The sequence below is a fragment of the Bubalus kerabau genome, chromosome X (genome assembly GCF_029407905.1).
Source record: "Bubalus kerabau isolate K-KA32 ecotype Philippines breed swamp buffalo chromosome X, PCC_UOA_SB_1v2, whole genome shotgun sequence".
NCBI lineage: Eukaryota > Metazoa > Chordata > Mammalia > Artiodactyla > Bovidae > Bubalus > Bubalus kerabau.
In genome coordinates, this window is record NC_073647.1 from 100,410,974 (window position 1) to 100,427,707 (window position 16,734).

A 16,734-nucleotide genomic window follows, 5' to 3' on the forward strand; every position below is an offset into this window, starting at 1 on the left:
CAGGGAGGGGGTCACCTTACAGAACTGGGCGCCTGCTGGGTGTTTGTTGAAATGAATGAATTATGTGAATTTGTCCATCAAATGTGACGACTAAGACAAGGAGGAATCTGTCAAATTTGTGACGGCTCTCCATCCCCTTGGCTCCCCCAGAGGACTTTCTGATATTGCATTGATTGCTTTAAAAAGATGAAAATGCATTCAAATGACTTTGGTTTTTGAGAATTTCACAGCCACCTGCAGAAGCCACTGCACATCTGGGGGATCCCCAAGAGAAAGATGAAAACCCTTGTGCCTCATCCTCAGGTTGGAGGACACTTGTCTCAGGACTTCCCTGGTGATCCAGTGTTTACAACTCCACACTCTGATGCATGGTGTGTGGGTTCAATCCCTGGTTGGGGAACTAAGATCCCACATGCTTCCCAGCCAGAGAAAACGAACAAATAGTTTGCCTTAAAAAAAAAGAAGACCTTTATCTCAGGGTAACCGGCTGTCACCCACATGACACACCAGCAAGGGACACAGGAGCTGGTCAGCCGGGAGCCTGGGGCGAGTCACCCTGGCAGAAGCCCCTGTCCTGGGTCACTCGTGGGCTGGGGACAACTGGCTCCCACTAAAGAGGTGCCTTCACAGCGGATTAAAGCAGTCCTAGGAAAGCTGCAGCTCTAGGAATTTGGGGTCAACCCAGGGGCCCCCCAGAGTTCAGATTTTCATCTGATGTCTTAAGCCTTCTCTGCCCTGCGCTTGATGAACACTGATTGGATTAAAGTGTCCCCAAGGCTGGGACTGGTATATACCCTTCTTCTCCACAAAACTAAGACTACGTACCTTTACTTTCCTCTGGGCTCTCATGGGGATGCCCTACTGATACCCAAGGGGTCAGGGAAGAACCGAGTGGCTGAAGGGGGTCTCCGCTATGTTTGGTGGCCTCCACTCTGGACGTGTGTGGCTTTTCTGCTCTGGTTGCTGAGCAAGGAGGCTGCGCTGTGGACTCATGGATAAACTGACTCAGTCTCCATTGCTTCTGATGGATCAAGGTTCACTGGAATTAGAGCTTCAGAGATGCTCCAGGGAAGATACTCAGAGAAACTAGGACCATTTTAATGGGAAGGTAGGCAGAGAATCTAGGACCATTTAAAGGGGAAGGTATGTGGAAATGGGGCTTCCCTGATGGCTCAGTGGTCAAGAATTCAGGAGATACAGGAGACATAAGTTCAATTCCCTGGGTCAGGAAGATCCCCTGGAGAAGGAAATGGCAACCCACTCCAATATTCTTGCCAGGATAATCCCATGGACAGGGGAGCCTGGCGGGCTACAGTCCATGGGGTCACAAAGAGTCGGACACGACTTAGCGACTGAACAACAACAAATGCAGATATGGCAAGAAAAAGACGAATTAAGCTCCAGCCTGGACTCTGAAGGATCCTCCTTGTAAAATCTTGGAGCCCGATTTTGAATAACCTGGTGGTCGTGGTGCCAGCAGCTGGGAGAGGCTGGGGGGAGCGGTGAGATTTGCCTTTTGTCCTGTCCCTGGATCTTCCTCGTTGCATCACCAAAATGAGATACCCAGGGCTCTGAGAACATGCTGCTTCAGAGTTTGAAATTACAGACTCGTGGCCACCCAAATGGCTATTTGCAGTAATAACTACTCTAGCACAGGTTGGAAAAGCCTAGTAAACGTTGCCCTGGTTTGAAATCTTCCCCTGATCCCCACCCCAGCACCTCCCCAGTGCAGAACAGGTTGAGAGGCATAGGGACTATTTTTTGTTTGTTTGTGTTTCAGAGCCAAGCTGTCTGGAACCAGTGTCTGGAAGAGCCTCTGCCCCATCCCAGCAAGTGTACCCAGCAATCAGCAGCCGCTGCCGGACCCGGGGCTGCCTGGATAAACATTTACTGTGAGATCCAGAGGGACTATCAGGGGCGGGCCAAGGATGTCACTGTCTGAGCCTCTGCTAGTCGCCATCGGTCCCACGATGACCTGGCTCATTGACCTTTGAAAGTGTTAGTCGCTCAGTCATGTCTGACTCTTTGTGACCCCATGGACTGTAGTCTGCCAGGCTCCTCTGTCCATAGAATTCTCCCAGCAAGAATACTGGAGCGGGTTGCCATTACCTTCTCCAGAGGATCTTCCCGACCCAGGGATCAAACCTTGGTCTCCCGCATTGCGGGCAGATTCTTTACCGTTTGAGCTTCTAGGGAAGGGGAATTCAAATACACTGGGAAGGAGAGAGAACAATCTAAATCAGAGACTCTCAACTGTGTCTGCACTTTAGAGTTTCCCAGGAGCTTTTGATAATTCAGATCCCCAGGCTGTGCTCCAGAGAGTTAAGTCAGAACCTCTGCGTGCGGGACTCAGCCATCCTCTCCAACCTCCCCCAGTAGATACAACACTCAGCCTTGGTTGAGAAACTCTGACTTAAATGTGCATGTGAGGTACCTGCCAGCCATCCTACCCATGGCTTACAGCCCCATGGTGAGGACATGACTCTTCTATTCCATAGAGAGGCAGGTTCCTTGTGTTTTTCATGCCATGAGTTACAGCTCTATGCTGAGTACAATTCTGGGATTTAATGATCATGTGAGCAAGGTCCTGGAACTTCATCTAATTCAACCAAAGCAACTGGACTTTATGGATAATTGAAGGGATTTTCAAATAGCATGTTGACCTAGCGAGGCTATACTTACATCCAGACTATCGGACCTCCGCCCTGGATGACTCCCCTGCGTTCCTCTCTCTGTGGATAGTTAACCATTCACCAGTGGCCCTGCCAGAAATCCAGGCATCGTTTTGTTATCTCCTTACAATCCCTCTGGCCTTGGGCCGCTCCCAGGTCTCATAGGTGCTGCTTCCAATCTTCCTCCAGGCCCTCTGCCCCTGCTTTGGGCCAGTTCTTCCTCTCCCCCTATTACCAGCACCTCCTGAATGGCCTCTATCTCTGGTCTCATTCCCTTCTCTATCATCTGCTTGCTTTCAGATGATCGTCCAGAAACAAACTGCCCTTGTAGGCCCCTACTTTTATTTTATTTATTTATTATTTTTATTTTGTTATTGGAGTATAGTTGCTTTACAACGTTGTGTTAGTTTCTACTGTACAACAAAGTGAATCAGCTATATGTGTACATATATCCCCTCCATCTTGAGCCTCCCTCCCACCCACTACAGGCCCCTGCTTAAAATCTACCAAGAGCTCCTCTCACTGCTTTTCTAAGAAAGCTTATGCATCTGGGCATGCCCTTTGGTGCTCTGATGGCCAAGCACTTTTCCTGCCCCATCTCCCATCACCTTAAGGATTCTATATTCCAAACACACAGAACTCTGCTTTTTTGACAACATGTGGGATTTTAGTTCCTCAACCAGGGATTCAAACCATGCCCCCTGCATTGGGAGTGAGTCTTAGCCATTGGACACCATGGAAGTCATGTTCATGAGACTTTGCTTAGGCTGCTCCCTCTGCCAGGTATTCCTTTCCCTCTGCTGTTAGATTCCTTCTTACTTGTCTGTTAATAGCCTATGAGCCGGATCCTCCCTGTTCCCCAGGCCCCTCCCCTGTGTACATCGCTCAGCTGAAGCACTCTCAAATGTTGATGCCCTTCTGCTTCTTCCCATGAGTCGGTGAGCTCCTTGAGGGCAGGAGCTGGGTCTTCGCGTTGCTGGTGCCTACATAGTCAATCTAGATAGCATATTAAAAAGCAGAGACATTGCTTTGCCAACAAAGGTCTGCCTAGTCAAGACTATGGTTTTTCCAGTAGTCATATATGGATGTGAGGGTTGGACTATAAAGAAAGCTGAGCACTGAAGAATTGATGCTTTTGAACTGTGGTGTTAGAGAAGACTCTTGAGAGTCCCTTGGCCTGCAAGGAGATCCAACCCGTCCATCCTAAAGGAGACCAGCCCTGGGTGTTCATTGGAAGGACTGAGGTTGAAGCTGAAACTCCAATACTTTGGCCACCTGATGCGAAGAATTGACTCATTGGAAAAGACCCTGATGCTGGGAAAGATCGAAGGCGGGAGGAGAAGGGGACAACAGAGGATGAGATGGCTGGATGGCATCACCGACTCAACAGACATGGATTTGGGTAAACTCCGGGAGTTGGTGATGGACAGAGAGGCCCTGCAGTCCATGGGGTTGCAAAGAGTTGGACATGACTGAACGACTGAACTGAGCTGAACTGAACACAGTCTCTGGCTTAAAGGAGGCCTTTGTGGCTAAGGCTGAACTGGTGCCATTACACCCCTCCCCTTTCCCCTTGTTGATCTGAGACCTGGCTCAGACTCGCTTGGCAAGTGCAAAGCTCTGAAACAGGAAAAGTGCGCCTTGGGCCCCTTCCATCTCTGTTATCCAGTTGTTCCCTCTTTCTCTGGGGCCTCTCTTAACTGTTCCCAGCTCCTTTATTTTCCAATTCTGCATCTCCCTATCAAAGGAACTCTCAGATTCTTTCTTTCTCTATCAAAGTTTCCTCGTGGAATAAGTACATTTGCTCTGAAACACAAATAGCTGTTCCCTTTCTCCACGTATCCGTATTTTAACAAAGTCAAAGAAATTAATTTCTAAGTGTGAAAACATCAGCCCATAGGAGGACAAGTCGGAGGGAAAAAACAGAGGGTGAGACAGCCTTCTGTGGAGACTTTCTTCCAAGATGGTCATGCATCCTTTTTTTTAACCAGAGGATGGATTTTAGGGCTGAAGTTGACTTATCGTCTGCCGTACAGAGAACAAATAGAGGAGAGAATGAAAGCAAGCAGGCAACTGGGAAGGCAGCAGGCAGAGCCTCACTGAGGCTGCGGGAGGCAGAGCAGAAGGGAGACAGTTGTCATCAGGGAGTGAAGAGAAGCGAGCACGGGGTGGGAGGGACTGGGGGAACTGCTCAAGACCTAGACCTCCAGCCCTGGGCAGAACCTTTTAGGTGGATCCCCGCAAGACTCCCCCGACCGAGGGAGACAGCGTTCTGGGTGGGAGTCCTATGATGAGCTACAGCACACTCTGCTTCCACAGTCTCATGCTGGCCATGATTCATGTCCCTGGCGACTGCAACTGCGGTGACATAGAGACCCTCATGGTGGGTAGTTTGGCGCCCCAAGGGACCGAGTACTTCCTGTTGATATCAACCGCTGTGCAGCTTTCTGGTGGACAAGTTGCACGTTTTCCCTGGGGTAGAAGTGCAACAAAATATATAGGAGTCCCCTTTAGGCTTGTAGCCAGCAGCCAGTGGTCCTTGGGTCCGGCCATCACGGTATGTATTCCTGCCTCATGGTCCTGCACCCAGAAGTGAGTGTGGCCACTCAGTGAAGGATGCTCAGACCTACCTGACACCTGCTCTCTCCTTCGACCACAGCAGCTGCGGTTTCCTCCATCCCCTTCAGAGGCAGGAGATTTAAGCTGGACCACAGCAGAACAGGTAGCAGCCACTTAGCTTCAAGGGGCTCCAGGGGTCTCCCTCTCTCCCTTCCCTCATATTAGCTTGCTTAAGCCCCTAATTCCTTATTAGGAGTCGACCTTTGGTCTCAAGGGACTTCCCAGGTGGCTCAGCAGTAAAGAATCCATCTGCCAATGCAGGAGACGAGGGTTTGATCCCTGGGTCTGGAAGATTCCCTGGAGGAGGAAACGGCAACCCACTCCAGGACTCTTGCCTCGAGAGTCCCATGGACGGAGGAGCCTGGCAGTTTACAGTCTGGGGGGTCAAAAATGAGTTGGACACAACTGAGTGACTGAACATGCCCTTGGTCCCAAGACATCACCTCTTGTGAGGGTGCAAAGAGCCTACAATCCTCTTCAGATACTTGGGTTCCATGTGCTCTTGCCAGATCCCTCCTTTCCTCCAAGAGGAGGCCAGCGGGAGGTGGTAGAGGATGGGCAGCAGGCAGTGCTGAGTGGGAGGAGAGCACAGATGTCAGGGGACGGGGAGAGAGCGCGAGGACCCAGCTCACCCCTTCCCCATCAGTCCCGAGCCGCAGTGATCGCGGTTTCTAAAAACCCAGCCGGGACATTTGGGTGATGAGAGATTTTTGTACCCATTCCAAACTGAGGGGGAAGTCTTGAATCTGTAGTTTGGACGTTGAAATGGTATAATTTCCAGGCCATTTGGACGGTTTATGGGGTCAACGGGGTATTTGAAACTGGAACTGTTCTAGAGAATCCAGGCTGGCCACTGACCACACTGCGGTGGTGGGTGATTGGTGGGTCCCCCTGGCCACTGCCTTCCGCTGACCTTTGCCTCATCCTTTAGTCCAGATCACTCAGAGGATGGGGACAAACAGGTCCACCTTGGGGTCCTGCCCTGGTCAGATGGACCCTCCTTGGGGCACAGGCCCTGGCTCAGCTCTAACATGAACCATGGTTTCCCCAACTGCTCAGGGAAGTGGGGTGAGGATCCAGAAGCTTCTCAGCTCTCCTTGTCTTGAGGTCTAAGTGTGGTGTTTTTCTTCTGCGGGAAGGAAAAGAAGGAAAGAGGGAGCGGAAAAGAGGACCGGGTGGGGCAGGAAACCAGCAAAACACAAACAGAATGGGAACACACCATCCAAAGTCCCTTCTGGATTTCTTGGAGGAGACTGCGAGGGTCTGGTTTTCAGCCAACAGCTTGGAGGCCAACGCTCAACGCTCAAAGCCAGAATTGAGCTGGCTTTGCCTGTCATGGGGAAGAGGCAGGGGTTCTCCAGTCGGACAGGATATAGGATGGGTAGGATGACATTGTGAAATACTCCACGTCTACATCTATACCCAGGGCTTCCCTGGTGGCTCAACAGTGGTAAGGAATCTGCCTGCCAAGGGAAGATCCCCTGGAGAAGGGAATAGCAAACCACTCTAGGACTCTGGTCTGGAGAATCCCACGGGACAGAGGAGCCTGGCGGGCTCCAGTGCATGGGGTTGCAAAAGAGTCGGACACGACTTAGCGACTAAACAACAACATGTCTACTCCCACCTCGGCTTGGAGACCAAGGGAAAGGTCTGAACACCTCATTGGCAGGTCTCATCTCTTCCCAAAGACTTGTCTTTGTGAGTTAACCTCACCCTTGTTGGAGGATCTGAATCGTGTCCACCTTCATTCTCCCCCAGGAGGCCTGCTGGTGCTGTTCGTGTAGCAAGAGCTCAGGAAACTTGGCTGGGGCCTCATCACCTTCCCTTTGGTTGCAGAGGTTGTGGTTCTGAAGCTCGGAGGGACCTCCCAAAGACTGTGCTCCGTTCAGAGCCGCGAGGCCGCGTGATTGTAATCAGGTGGGAGCGGAGCCCTCAAGTCCACCTGTGTTTCCCAGTGACCTTGGCAGAGGCACCTCGTCTCTCTGCCACGCCCCTCTGTCCAGCTCCCAGGGCTTCCTGGGCACACATAAGCGCTCCCACCAGTGCAGAAAATGCTCCAGACTCTGAGATGACACATAGGCTGTCCAGGTGCAAATGACTGCTACTCGACTGCTTCAGACACCCTCCCTTTTCCCTTTTAAGTTGTCTTTGAAATGAAACTAAAAAAGGGATATTTGCACAGAGGTTTCCCTCAAGGCCATTTCTAATACACCTGGTAATCAGCCCTGGCTTTCAAAAGTATGGTTATGATTGCCGTAAAATTATTGCATCATTTGACTAAAATCCTTCTGTGAATGTTTCTGATAAAAATTTCTAATTAAAAAATGTTTTCTAAGGAGACTGTTTTCCTCCCCTTTCATCTGAGGGGTGGGGCCATCTCATTGTTGCTGGTTATGGAGATGATAGAAGGCTTCCTTGACTGTTTCCCACACCTCTTCTTCTGAAGACCTCAAGATGATTTCAGGATCCAGGAGAAATTCGTTTTGCATCTAGGATGAAATTGAGGCACTGTGGATGCGGTGGGGTTGCTGTAAAAGGTGTGCCCCCAAATTATGCAGTGATCAGTCCTGGGGCTAGAAAAAAGGCATCAATCTCCTTTATCTTCCTTTGCTTTTTAGGAAAGTTGTTGTTTAGTTGCTAAATCTTCTCCAAGTCTTTAGTGACTTCGTGGGCTGTAGCCAGCTAGGCTCCTCTGTCCATGGGATTCTCCAGGTAAGAATGCTAGAGTGGGTTGCTGAGCCCTCCTGCAGGGAATCGTCCTGACCCAGGGATGGAACTTGGGTCTCTTGTGTCTCCTGCATTGGCAGGCAGGTTCTTTACTGCTAGCGCCATCTGGGAAGCCCAAAAATTATGAAAATCTTTTCATCAGCTTTATCGCAGTGTAATTTACCTGCAATGCATGCCTGCCAAATCTCTTCAGTCATGTCTGACGTTTTGCAACCACATGGACTGTAGCCGGGCAGGCTCCTCTGTCCATGGGATTCTCCAGGCAAGAATAATGGAGTGGGTTGCCATTTCCTCCTGTAGGGGATCTTCCCAACCCAGGAATCAAACCCATGTCTCCTGCATTGGCAGGGGGTTCTTTACCACTAACGCCACCTGGGAAGCCCCAAAGGCTGGCTTGTTAGGAATGGGATGGTAGTTCATACAAGTGAATGCCAATCTCCCAATTCATCCCATCCTCACTCCTCCCCTTGCTGTCCATACTTTCCTTCTCTATGTCTGTCTCTATTTGTGCTTTGCCAACAGGTTCCTCTGTACCATTTTTCTAGATTCCACATATATGCGTTAAAATACGATATTTGTTTTTCACTTTCTGATTTACAGCATCCTGTAAGACAGTCTCTAGGTCCATCCACATCTCTGCAAATGGCATAATTTCATTCCTTTTTGTGGCTGAGTAATATTCCATTTTATATATGTACCACATCTGTTTTTTTTTTTAATTTTAAAATACTTTAACCAGGAACTTCTTTCTTTTCGTTTCCATTGGATCATTTCTTTTTAGATTTCACGTATAATGGATGTCACACGATAGTTCACCTTATCTACCTGACTTATTTCACTTAGTATGACACTTTCTAGGTCCATCCATGTTGCTGCAAATGGCATTATTTCATTCTTTTTAATGGCTGAATATTTCATTGTATACATGCACCATATCTTTATGCACTCCTGTGCGGATAGACATATAGGTTGCTTCCATATTGGAACTCTTATTTAACTGGATTTTATCTGATCTATCCTTAGTGTTGCCAAATTTAGTAAATAAAAACACAGCATTCCCAATTAAATTTGAATTTCAGATAAATGGCAAATACCTTTAAACCAACTTATATTTTGTGTTACTTATACTATGTCCTCAATATTGCCTGGGGTACACTTATACCATGAAACTATTCATTGTTTATCTGAAATTCAAATTTGCCTGGGCAGCCTGCATTTTGTCCATCAACCCTATCAGTTTGCTGAGATGCCCCCACTCCTGGAAAAAGTTTAGCTGTTGGTCCAGCTGTGGCTTGCTTGGAAGCAGATACTGGGTGGGAACAGGGTCTGTGTGGAAGTACAGCCCCTCTGAAAGGCTGGGGAGGCAAACTGAAAACAGTACCCCTTCTGTTCCAATAAAGAGGCAGACCAGATTCTGTTTATTCAGTCAAGTTCACAGCCAGAGGTGGAAATAATATACAGGTCTAGAAACGTGTTCTTGGCTTCAAGACAAGGGATCTTTAAAAGCAAAGGAACCATTAGATGCTGATTAAAATGTTGGTATTTGGCCAGGACATCATGCATTTTCCGTTTTCGGGCAGCAGTAGATGGGAGAAATTCAGTAGAGAGGTAGGAAGGGAGAAGGTCTGAAGACAGAGGACGGAGGGTGGAAAGTGTTGGGACAGGCTGGTCCAGACTCCAGGAGACCCAGAGTCTCAGCATCTGCATGGAGCTGGGACTATCCCCAGGGGAGGGATGGCTGTCCCAGCTGGCTATCCCCAGGGCAGGAGGGACAACCCCAGCACTGCGTGTAGATGTTTTCTGCATGAGGGTTCACACACAGGCACTGAGCTACCCAACAGGATAGGTACCCCTCACAGCACCCTCAGATGGCAGATTGTTAGCCCACCGCATGGCCAGGGCACACAGAATTCACACGCATTCCAATAGATCCTGGAATCAGTCATCTTGTGAATTTCACCAGGCTATTGCATGATGTATTTCTTACATTAAAGGTGTCTGTTTCTTTGATGCAAACATTTGTAATAAGCCCGTCTTTAGGAACTACCTCCAAAACTAACAAGTGGTTCAGGAACTTTCCTGGCGGTCCAGTGGTTAAGACAATCGCCTTCCAATGCACGGGGTGCAGGTTCCATTCCTGGCTGGGGAACTAAGATCCCACATGCCTCATGGCCAAAAAAACCAAAACACAAAACAGAAGCAATATTGTAACAAATTCAATAAAGGCTTTAAAGATGGTCCACACACACACACAAATCTTAAAAAAAAAAAAAGTGGCTCAGACCTACCTTGACTTCCAGGGATGCCTACTGTCTCAGACAGCCCTCAAGAACTCTGTGCCCCCAGCGTTCCCACCTCAATTAAGTCATTGCAAAACAGTCAAGATGCTAATTAAAGTCAGGTTTATGTTCATGGTCAGCTGGGTGTGCCTGAAATGGTCTTAGGTCCTCCCCATTGGCTCTCCCAAATCTCTGTTTGCTGACTCTTCAAATTATGTGTTCCCAAATTACTTATTCCTTTATATAGGAACAACTCTCAGTGTGAAAGAAGATGGTGAGGAAGTGGTAGAAGACCTGAGAGTTGGTGCCCAACTGGGGTTCACGTTTCTGTATAAAAAGGAGCCTGACCCCAGAACATAGATTTCAGAGTCTGCAAGTCACTCCAGGTTTGCAGCACAGTCCAGAGTGCAAGGCTCTGGAGCTTCCACTCTCGGGGTTGATCCTGGCTCTGTCAGGGTCTAGCTGTGTGACCTACAGCAAGTTACCTGACCTCTCTGTGCTTGGTTGTCTCATCAGTGAAAGAAGGATAACAGTAATATCTTCCTTACGGGTTTGCTATGAGGCATGGAATAACAAATACATGCAAAGTGCTTATGACAGAGTCTGGCCCGAAATGAAAGTTAAGTTAGAGTTAGCTTTAATAATTGGAACTTACTGGAACTTCCCTGGTGGTCCAGTGGCTAAGACTCCGTGCTTCCAAGGTAGGGGCCGGGGTTTGGTCCCTAGTCAGGGAACCAGATTCCACATGCCACAACTAAGGGTTCACATGTTGCAATGAAGATAGAAGAGCACATGTGCCACAACCGATGCCACACAGTCAAATAAATAAGTTAAAAACAAACAAAAAAAATCATGCAGAGTTTCTTTTTTAAAAAAATAATAAATGGCCCTTACTGTCTACCTTCAGCTGTTTGCTCCGGCCCTCCAGTTCTGCACCTAGAAGGCTACCAGCCAGGTCTCACCTGATTTAGGAAGACTTGGGGGAGTGATGGCTTTTTCAAACACTCTCTCAAGGAAAGAACACCATTCCCGGAGGATCGGTGATGAATTATTTCTATAAAACCATAGCAAAATGAGCTTCCCTTGTGGCTCAGCTGGTAAAGAATCCGCCTGCAATGTGGGAGACCTGGGTTTGATCCCTGGGTCAGGAAGATCTCCTGGAGAAGGGAAAGGCTACCCACTTTAGTATTCTGGCCTGGAGAATTCCATGGACTGTATAGTACTTGGGGTCACAAAGAGTCGGACACGACTGAGCAACTTTCACTTTCATGGCAAAATACCTTCTGAAGCACTTGTATTTGAAGAGATCAAGAAAGCCTGGGTTTTGGGCAAGTGATCTGGGGAATTTTTAGGCATTGTTTGTCAATAGCATCCAAAGATGCTGGCGGTACCCGAGGGGTGGCTGGGGCTACAGCACCTTAGGGGGCAGACGTAGGATCTCGTGGGGGTTGAGTTAGCCTGGGGAGTTCCTGCGGAGGCAGGAGCTGTGCTACAGGCTAGAGCAGGGATTCCCAAAGCGTGGTCCCTGGACGAGCAGCATCAGTGTTCCCTGAGAACACGTTAGACATGTGAATTCTTGGGCCCATCCCAGACCTATTTAATTCGAAACTCTGGGGATGGAGACAGAAATCATGTTTTAACAAGTTCTCTTGGTGATTCTGGTGCTAAAGTCCGAAAATCTCTCTGGTCTATAGAATAAGTAAAGCCAAGGTTCAGATAACTGAGGTGAAGTCAGAGCCAAGAGCTTGGAGGAGGGTGAGATGGAATTCGAGCCAAATCAGAGAGTGGAATTTCTGGGAAATTGCTCTGAACACCCGTGGCTATTTTCAGGCAGGCTTTATCTTCTGCAGGTGCAGCCTGGGGATGGGTTGGGCTAACGTAAAGGGCCAGAAGCAAAGTGCATCGGTAGAGAAGCGTTTGCAGGTGTTCCTGCAGGTCATTCTGATTCTTTTGGTGTGACAAGCTGCGGACTGTCACTCTTTCTGCATTCAAAAGATTAGTTCTTGTCAGTGCTTTTCTGAGCAAGCTGGCCTGGCTTGAAAATAACATGTTAAAACCAGAATTTTGCCATCAGATTGGGGCCTTTAGGTCAGAATCTAGACCTCTTCTCCAGGGCAGGAATCGATTCTGCAGTCTTCCTGATAAAGGGTCAAGGATCTCCCTCCAACACTGTGGCTGGTTAATTCCATTAATTAATTCCATTTGTTGCAAAGTCTTTCCTTTGGATGGCTCAAGGCACCTATCACCTTGCATAGAGTAAGCTCACACATACTAATTGAAATGTGAAAGCCTGATATTGAACAGATATCTGATCCATGTGACTCTCCCTCCTGCCTGGAGCAACATAGAACATGTCTGCTCCTGCTTCCATTCAGAGATGCCCGAATGCTTTCCATGGCCTCTTCTCCAGGAGGAATGTGTCCTGAATTTCTTCCAAGGTCCTAGTGTGAGGTGGATTTCAGAGACCCAGAAGGCTCCAAGTGCAATGACTAAGGAGCAGAGATGTGAAAGAAGGGTCCAGGCAACAAAGCTGTGGATAAAGTGAGAGGGAGTAAGCTGGGGAATACAAGGAATGGGCAGAGGTCAGAGTAAGGGTGGGATTGATGAGGCAAGCTAGCAGCTAAGCCCACGGATGCTGGGTGACTGCTGGGGAGCTCTTTTCTGTGGGTCCTGTATGTCTTGCCAAGGCTAGGAAGACTTGGGTGGGAGCTGAGTAGGACCAACCAGGCTCAGGTTGAAATTACGGTCACTCAAACCCCCAGGTCCTCTGTCTGTGAATTGATGCCAAGCCAGCAATCCTGTGCTTCCCCATTGGTATCTTGGACCTAACTTCAGGGCTTTACCTAATCCTTACTAAATTTAATCTTGTTTATTCTAATCAGCCGAAACCATTTGAACTTTGTTTCTGGAATGTGTTATCTGTCCCTTTCAACTTTGTCTCATTCGTCAAATTTATAAACTGACTTTGATCTCAGTGTCTAAATCGTCGACAAAAAATGTTGACCAGAGGCCATTAGAGACTGCCTTTTCAATCAAAACTATATTAACCGTCACAATTGGCACAAGCGACTATGGGCTAGCTATTTGTTCTATTGGACACCTTAACTATGTGTTCATTTATTTGCTTGTCCATGGGCAAAATGCTACTTGGATGATGAAGGGATCTTTTTCTGACAGTGCTGGGCAGAGGACTGGGTTCAAAATGCCTATGGCAGGGCCACTGTATCCGCAAGCCCTTTTAAGGATTTATCTGACTTGAGGCAGCACTAGGCTACGGTCTTTTACACCATGGGACCCCTCTCCTCCTCCAGCTGCATCTGACTGGAACTGACTCAAAAGCAGGTGACTCATGGGCTGCCCATGGCCCAGTGGACTGGCCCAAACCAGTAACTACTCCCAGGAATTTGAATTAAGACAGGTGGCGAGGCCAGGTGTTTAACAAGAGGAGCTGAGGCTGACATATTGCCCACAGAGGCAATGAAATTATTAATCTGGAGTAATAAAGTGTCTGACTCAGCAAACTATGAGAAGATAATAACTATGAGGAAGTTCGGACTTTAATTTGTAGATATGACGAACCAGTATAATTTGGGGAACTCTTTTGCTACGAAACACCTAAAAGTCTTGGCTATGATAGAACAAGTACTCTTTTCAATACACAGTTGAGCTTATAGAAAAGTAAAAGAAATCCCCAAGGCCAGAAATGTAGAGCAAACAGAAAGCCAGACTGGTAAGTATGGGCTTCCCCGGTGGCTCAGAGGTAAAGAATCTGCCTGCAATGCAGAAGACCCTGATTTGATTTCTGGGCCGGGAAGATCTCCTAGAGAAGGGATAGGCTACCCACTCTGGTATTCTTGGGCTCCCCTGGTGGCTCAGTCAATAAAGAATCCACCTGCAATGTGGCAGACCTAGGTTCAATCCCTGGGTTGGGAAGATCCCCTGGAGGAGGGCATGACAACCCACTCCAGTATTCTTGCCTGGAAAATCCCATGGACAAAGGACTCTGGTGGGCTACAGTCCATGGGGTCACAGAAGAGTCGGACACAACTTAGTGAGTAAACAACAACAAATAATGTGATCAAAGACACAGCAGTCCTGAGAGGAGGCCAGCTTGTTCTGAGACCTGGTAATGGATAGGAGTTTGGTCTGAACCCCCTCAGAGAAAAAGCCTTGGACCCGCATCAAGCAGAGGGGTTGGAACTGAGGCTCTTGCCTAAAACTAGAGTCATTTACGGGCAACATGCTCAGTAAAATAATGGACTAAAAACAAAAGTCCACTCATCAGCAGAAGGAGCCAGCAAAGATGCTTGTCTTCTTTGGCTTGGGTCTGGATGGGAAAGAGTACCCCCTGAGAATCTGTAGTCACAGCCTGTACCTTGCCTGAGTTTGGTTCTAATTTATACTATCTGGGTGGTCCAGGAATCCTCAGGCTAAGACATTAACATACAAATGGCCCAAGGCTGATGATACCTCCTGGGAGACTGGCAAAAGCAAACACAAAATCCCACTGGAAGGACACACCCTGACACAGGATTCTCACAGATGGAGTTCTGTCGAATACGGGCTCAAGAAATTTAAAACTCACACGGAAACAATCCATAATGAACATGTGTCCGTGGATATGACTAAGAATTTTGGAAAATGTAAGAGATATGAATTCTTAAAGGGCTTCCCTGGTAGCTCAGCTGGTACAGAATCTACCTGCAATGCAGAAGACCCTGGTTTGATTTCTGGGTCGGGAAGATCTCCTAGAGAAGGGATAGGCTACCCACTCTGGTATTCTTGGGCTCCCCTGGTGGCTCAGTCGATAAAGAATCCACCTGCAATGTGGCAGACCTAGGTTCAATCCCTGGGTTGGGAAGATCCCCTGGAGGAGGGCATGACAACCCACTCCAGTATTCTTGCCTGGAGAGTCCCAGTGGACAGAGGAGCCTGGTGGGCTGCAGTCCATGGGGTCACAAAGAGTCAGACATGACTGAGCGACTAAGCATAGCACGTGAATTCTTAAAAACAGATGCTTCAAAGGATTAAAGACATTAATGAAGTAATAAAAATGCTAGAAAAGAGAAAGATAGTGAAAAGATAGTGGGCATATTAAATGAAAATATGGGCACTGAAATGGAAATATAATAATTGTTTGAGAAAGCAAAATGACATACAAAAAGAATAAGCAAACTGAAAGCTTTCAGAAATTGCCCAGAATTTATTGTAAAAATTTAAAGAAGTATAAAATATTAGAGATGTTAAGAGACATGGGGGATAAAGTAAAACATTTCTATGTATTATATTACCTAATAGAAGTTCCAGCCTGGTGGGCTACAGTCTACAGCGCTGCAAAGAGTTGGACACGACCAAATCGACTATGGGCACACACGCACATGCCTAACACTATGTCTACACCAGTGGGTTCTTGATTAGTATTTGATGGATATATTCTAATTGAATTGCCATTGAAAGCGAAGTTGCTCAGTCGTGTCCAACTCTTTGTGACCCCATGGACTGTAGCCTACCAGGTTCCACAGTCCATGGGATTTTCCAGGCAAGAATACTGAAATGGGTTGCCATTTCCTTCTCCAGGAGATCTTCCCGACTCAGGGATAGAATCCAGGTCTCTCCCATGGTAGGCAGACGCTTTACTGTCTGAGCCACTGGGGAAGTCCCGTTTGGCCCCATACTCCTGCTCTTTTTTTTTTTTTTTTTTTTGCTGTTGTTGACTGTTAGCAGTGAGCAAGTTTATCCTGATCCTTCTTGACACTTCTTTCCATAGTACAGCATCGATCAGCATGCTTTCTTCACACCTTGCCCTGGAGCAGTAACAAGCTCAAGAAGTCGTTTGCCTATAGCATTTTTCTCCTTGGTCTGTGTTGCTCAATAACCTTGATTCTTCAAAATACATTGTGGAGTTGGCTTCCTGGATTCCAGACAGCCCTTACTTAACCATACCACCCTGGAGAAAGTTCCTTGATTTCTGACACTTGCAATCAGATGGGAGGAGTACTGAGATCCTCTGAGGATGGAGACTGACAAAGACTTCTTTGTGCCGCTCCAGTGTGGCTTTGTGTCTCGTGTTGGAGTGCTGAGGGCTGGGACCTGTTCTTACCTGGGCAGGAAGATGTCTTCCTCAGTTACAGGAAGACGGCTGTCTGAGCTCAGGGCCCAAGCACATGATGAAGGGTACCGTCTATTTGGCGAGGGCAGCAGCCTGCATGTGATACTTTCATAAATCAGTTTCAGAGACACTCACTGCAGCTAGCAGATGGAGGAATCACAATTGGTTGGAGTGTGATCTTGAAATGGCATGAGTTTTTTCCCAATCACTACTTGTATTTATAAGTGTAGCTGTTCCCCCCTCAACTGGTGAGTGCACTCCTTAATGACTTCTTGGCTGGGTGCTGACTTTCCTGTCACTTTGACTCATTCGCCCCATCTCTTTCCAG

General features: G+C 47.8%; 1 long non-coding RNA gene across 1 annotated transcript; it reads left to right on the forward strand.

The window, feature by feature from the left end:
* Positions 1-803: 803 nt before the first annotated feature.
* Positions 804-2,294, forward strand: LOC129638804 (uncharacterized). Its single transcript, XR_008708027.1, has 2 exons — positions 804-1,108; positions 1,781-2,294. It is a non-coding gene; the product is annotated as an uncharacterized LOC129638804 (long non-coding RNA).
* The last annotated feature ends 14,440 nt before the right edge of the window (positions 2,295-16,734 follow it).